This window comes from Oncorhynchus nerka, linkage group LG17 (assembly GCF_034236695.1).
Source record: "Oncorhynchus nerka isolate Pitt River linkage group LG17, Oner_Uvic_2.0, whole genome shotgun sequence".
NCBI lineage: Eukaryota > Metazoa > Chordata > Actinopteri > Salmoniformes > Salmonidae > Oncorhynchus > Oncorhynchus nerka.
This window is the reverse complement of record NC_088412.1, coordinates 42,200,421-42,206,150: the sequence shown is the minus strand read 5'-3', so window position 1 is coordinate 42,206,150 and position 5,730 is coordinate 42,200,421. Positions and strand designations below refer to the sequence as shown.

General features: G+C 43.9%; 1 long non-coding RNA gene across 1 annotated transcript; it reads left to right on the top strand.

Moving 5' to 3' along the window:
• Positions 1–4,726: 4,726 nt before the first annotated feature.
• LOC135561330 (uncharacterized) lies at positions 4,727–5,321 on the top strand. The gene is made up of 3 exons (XR_010459377.1): positions 4,727–4,841; positions 4,944–5,070; positions 5,170–5,321. It is a non-coding gene; the product is annotated as an uncharacterized LOC135561330 (long non-coding RNA).
• The last annotated feature ends 409 nt before the right edge of the window (positions 5,322–5,730 follow it).

Sequence of the window (5,730 nt, the reverse complement as noted above, 5' to 3'; positions counted from 1 at the left end):
GGCGGTCGTCGTCACCGGCCTACTAGCTGCCACTGATCCCTTTTCCCCCTTTTCTGTTTATTAGTTTCACCTGTGTTTAGTTTAGGATAATTGGTTGGGCTTTATTTACCAGCCGGCCCGTCTGCTGGTTGTGCGGGATTGTTTTCAGTGTACATGTTGTACACGGCTGTAGGTCACGGTTGTCCGTGTATTTTGTATTTTGCTGGACTGTTTAAGTTCCCCGTGTTTGGGGCATTTGTTTGGGTTGGCGTTGTTTCACCGTTGTGGTGCAAATAAAGTAGCGCTACCCTGAACTCTCTGCTTCCTGCGCCTGACTTCTTCCTCCACTACACCCCGGGTGTTACAGCTACCGTAAAAAAGGGTTAAAGGTGGATTGAAGGCCTGGTACATTCCAAAATTATTATTATTATAGAAGTCATTCATCATAGGGATAATAGAGATGATGCTTGGGCCAAGGCCAGGAACAGAGGCTTAGGCCCGGACTGGCAAGCTTTTAAGCAACTGAGGAATCATTGTGTATCATTTTGGAAAACTGTCAAATCCCTACAGAGATCCTCTTCCTCCTGTCTGCCACAACAAATTAATTTAGACACTGGCCTCATTACAGAAAAAATGTCATCAGTGATGCATTTAATCACCATTTTATTTCAGCGGGCTCTCTTTGAAAGAACTTCTAAGCCTATTCACAATGATATTAGGCTGAATGCTGATAGGGGAAACTTGCTGAATGATCAGAGAAATTATAGTCAAAGCTATTCTTTTAGGCTATTTACAAAAAAAACGTTCTGGATGCTTTGCCAGCAATAGACAACAATAAATCCACAGGGGGTAACCACTTGGATCCCAGGCTGCTTAAGTGTGCAGCGCCCATCATTGTTGGCTCAATAACCTAAAATGTTTTATTAAACATTATCAAGAAAGACAGTATTCCAAAAGTATGGAAATCAGCTCTTGTGCTACCACTCCATAGGGGCAGAGATAGTAGTAATCTTAATAATTATCTCCCCTTTTCAAGGCTTCCTTGTCTAGCTAAGATTTTAGAATCGTTGGCAAATGTACAACTTTGCTCCTTTTTTCCCAAATAAATGTATTTTGAATGTAAACCAATCAGGGTTGAGGACTGGGCATAACACTATTAAAGCATCCCCACTCCGCTATGCAATCTGCTTTCAGAGCTGGTCATGGGTGTACCTCAGCCACGCTCAAGGTCCTAAACGATATCATAACCGCCATCGATAAGAGACATTACTGTGCAGCCATATTCATCGACCTGGCTAAGGCTTTCGACTCTGTCAATCACAACATTCTTATTGACAGACTCAAATCAAATCAAATCAAATCAAATGTATTTATATAGCCCTTTGTACATCAGCTGATATCTCAAAGTGCTGTACAGAAACCCAGCCTAAAACCCCAAACAGCAAGCAATGCAGGTGTAGAAGCACGGTGGCTAGGAAAAACTCCCTAGAAAGGCCAAAACCTAGGAAGAAACATAGAGAGGAACCAGGCTATGTGGGGTGGCCAGTCCTCTTCTGGCTGTGCTGGGTGGAGATTATAACAGAACATGGCCAAGATGTTCAAATGTTCATAAATGAACAGCATGGTCGAATAATAATAAGGCAGAACAGTTGAAACTGGAGCAGCAGCACGGCCAGGTGGACTGGGGACAGCAAGGAGTCATCATGTCAGGTTGTCCTGGGGCATGGTCCTAGGGCTCAGGTCCTCCGAGAGAGAGAAAGAAAGAGAGAAGGAAAGAATTAGAGAACGTACACTTAGATTCACACAGGACACCGAATAGGACAGGAGAAGTACTCCAGATATAACATACTGACCCTAGCCCCCCGACACATAAACTACTGCAGCATAAATACTGGAGGCTGAGACAGGAGGGGTCAGGAGACACTGTGGCCCCATCCGAGGACACCCCCGGACAGGGCCAAACAGGAAGGATATAGCTCAACAGCCTTGGTTTCTCAAATGCCTGCCTTGCTTGGTTCACCAACTACTTCTCTGATAGAGTTCAGTGTGTCAAATCGGAGGGCTTGTTGTCCAGACCTCTGGCAGTCTCTATGGGGGTGCCACAGGGTTCAAATCTAGGGCCGACTCTCTTCTCTGTATACATCAATGATGTCGGACTTGCTGCTGGTGATTCTTTGGTCCATCTCTACACAGACGACACCATTCTGTATACCTTTGGCCCCTCTTTGGACACTGTGTTAACTAACCTCCAGACGAGCTTCAATGCCATACAACTCTCCTTTCGTGGCCTCCAACTGCTCTTAAATGCAAGTTAAACCAAATGCATGCTTTTCAACCGATCGCTGCCCGCACAGCATCACTACTCTGGACGGTTCTGACTTAGAATATGTGGACAACTACAAATACCTAGGTGTCTGGTTAGACTGTAAACACTCCTTCCAGACTCACATTAAACATCTCCAATCCAAAATTAAATCTAGAATCGGCTTCCTATTTCGCAACAAAGCATCCCTCACTCATGCTGCCAAACACACCCTCGTAAAACTGACCATCCTACCGATCCTCAACTTCGGCGATGTCATTTACAAAATAGCCTCCAACTCTCTACTCAACAAATTGGATGCAGTCTATCAGATAAATAGAGAAAAATAACTAATGTAATATTTAAAGAAAAATTAAGGTTGTAGTACCGTAATTGCTGGACTATAAGCCGCTACTTTATTCCCACGCTTTGAACCTCGCGGTTTATACAATGACGCGGCTAATTTATGGATTTTTCCCGCTTTCACAAGATTCATGCCGCCAAAAAACTGAGCACCGTCACATAATGTGACGTAAAATCGAGCGCACTCAAACTTCCCATCATTCTGATTACGGTAGTAATTTTGTCACGCTCATCATGGCAAAGACACGGAGAAATGCATATGATGCAGCTTTCAAGTTGAAGGCGATCGATCTGGCTGTTGGAAAAGGAAAGAGAGCTGCTGCACGGGAGCTTGGCCTTAATGAGTCGATAATAAGACATTGGAAACAGCAGCGTGAGGAACTGACTCAGTGCAAAAAGACAACAAAGGCTTTCAAAGGGAAGAAAAGCAGATGGCCCAAAGTATTTGCAGCCACTCGACATCAGTGTAAATCGTGCATTTTAGGTGGCGCTCCTTGTTCAGTGGGAGTCTTGGATGACAAGTGGGGAGAAATCCTTCACTAAAACGGGCTGCATGCAAAGAGCAACTTATGGTCAAGTCTGCCAGTGGGTCCTGACAGCGTGGAGCATTGTCAAAAAATCCACTATCATCAACGGGTTTCGAAAGGCTGGACTGCTGCGTGTTAAAGGGGCAGCATGAGCTCAGCGGGGTATTTGCCTCCGGATGAAAGTGACTAGAGCGACAATGAAAACGATCCAACATCGGATGAAGCAATTCTGAGGCTATTCATCTCCGACACCGAAGGAGATGACTTCAGTGGTTTCAGTGCACAGGAGGAGGAAGATAGTGACCAAGTTCATTTGTTTCAATGTACCGGTAGGCACCTGAGACTTATAGACATGTGCAGCGTATTTATGTACAAAATACATATTTTTAAATAATTCAGTGGGTGCGGTTTATATTCAGGTGCGCTTAATAGTCCAGCAATTACGGTACACATAACTTGTTGGATAAAACAACACGTGATTCTCCAGATAATTTTCATTAAAGAACTGACTCAGATGGACATTGATCTGTAAAGGGCTAAATGGCAGTGGGGCAGGTTAACCTAACCTACGGGTGTATGTGGCCACCTCAGAACTAGTGATAACCAACTCAACAGGCTTTATTATGAGCACATACTGATCGCAACTTATGAAACATTAGTTAATTATATATTTTGTTACGATTGTTTTTGTCGATAGAGCACTTCTTCAAATTTCTGCATTATTGTTGTGAAATAGGTCCAGGAAGTTGCTGTGCAGTTGTTCATGGACAAGGCTCTCCACCCAGAGCTCTGCATGCTTGCCTGCATTGTTCTGTTTGAGACAAAGCCCCCAATGGTCCTGGTGATCATTTTAGCTAGCATTCTGAAAACAGAGAAAAATCTGCAGGTGGCTAGCTTCACCTACTCTCACATGATGTCCCTGACCAGGAGCACCGCCCCTGACTTTGCCTCAGTGTACATGTCATTACATCTCTCTCAATATCTATGGAATCAGATTTAATAACATAGTTGCTATTCCTTCATTTTAGTGCTGCTGCCTGCAATGTTGCTGTCAAGATGCTCAGCACCAAATTTAGAAGATTGAGCTGCCACTTCAGTCAAGCCATCCCCACCTGGATGCCTATTCCAGTAAGGTCCTCCTCTTATCTTCCTTGGTTGATCCTTGGTTGATCCTTTTTGCAGATGACTTACTATTGTGGATAATCATGCTACTCTCACGACTCCTACCGAAGGTGACTCCCCCTCCTGTTCGGGTGGCGCTCGGCGGTCGTCGTCACCGGCCTACTAGCTGCCACTGATCCCTTCCTATAACACCTTTATCACTGCTGAGACTGGTCTTGTTGGTCCAGGCCCTGCAGTTCGTCTGAGGTTGTCTTGGGACAGACTCCCCAAGGTTCCCAAGGCTGTTTGGCGCTATGTTAGGATGTACGGTTACTCATTTGTTATTTACTAGTGATAGCTGAATAATGTTACAGAACAAATCAAGAACAACTTCTGATTTGTGTAACCTTTTCTCTTCTAGCGTGTCTGAATTCATCCCTGGGTACATCCCATATTACCTGGCTGACCTGGTTCCAATGCAAAAATACAAAAATAGTGAGAAACAGATTCAATGCACTGTGGTTGCAACATCTGAAAGGACCCTGGATGTCATTCTGAAAACACCCAAGGTGAGGAACATTGTTTTTCCCACAATAGCATTTTCTGCTGTTTTATTTCTCCAGACTTCTCTTCTTGGTTGACTGTTTCTGATTTGTGTATCTAAATCACAGATGACACTGTATGAACTGGGTGTGAACCTCCCCTGTTCTCTGCCCATTGAGTCTATGACTGATCTTTCTCCCTTTGATGACAACATTGTTAACAAAATCCACTACTTGTTTTCTGAAGTCAACGCAGGTAAGCAGAAACAATAAAAAAACAAAAAAACAAAACAATGTCACAGTACAACGTTAAAAAAAGGCAAGGAAAGTATAAATTAACACTATTGTTTTCCAGTTAAATGTAGCATGGTCGGAGACACATTGACAACATTTAACAACAGGAAGTACCCGGTCAATATGCCTCTCTCCTGCTACCAAGTTTTGGCTCAGGATTGCACCATAGAGCTCAAATTCATGGTTCTGCTGAAGAAGGATCACGCATCTGAACAAAACCACATCATAGGTTCAGGTTTTGCGGCCGGAGTCCGCACCTTGGGGGGGGGGGGGGGGTACTGTCACACCCTGACCATAGTTTGCTTTGTATGTTTCTATGTTTGGGTTGGTCAGGGTGTGATCTGAGTGGGCATTCTATGTTGGATGTCTTGTTTGTCTATTTCTATGTCTAGCCTGATATGGTTCTCAATCAGAGGCAGGTGTTAGTCATTGTCTCTGATTGGGAACCATATTTAGGTAGCCTGGGTTTCACTGTGTGTTTGTGGGTGATTGTTCCTGTCTCTGTGTTTTGCACCAGATAGGGCTGTTTTTGGTTTTCCACGTTTATTGTTTTTGTAGTGTTCGTGTTTATCTTTTGTTATTAAACATGAATCAAAGAAACCACGCTGCATTTTGGTCCGCC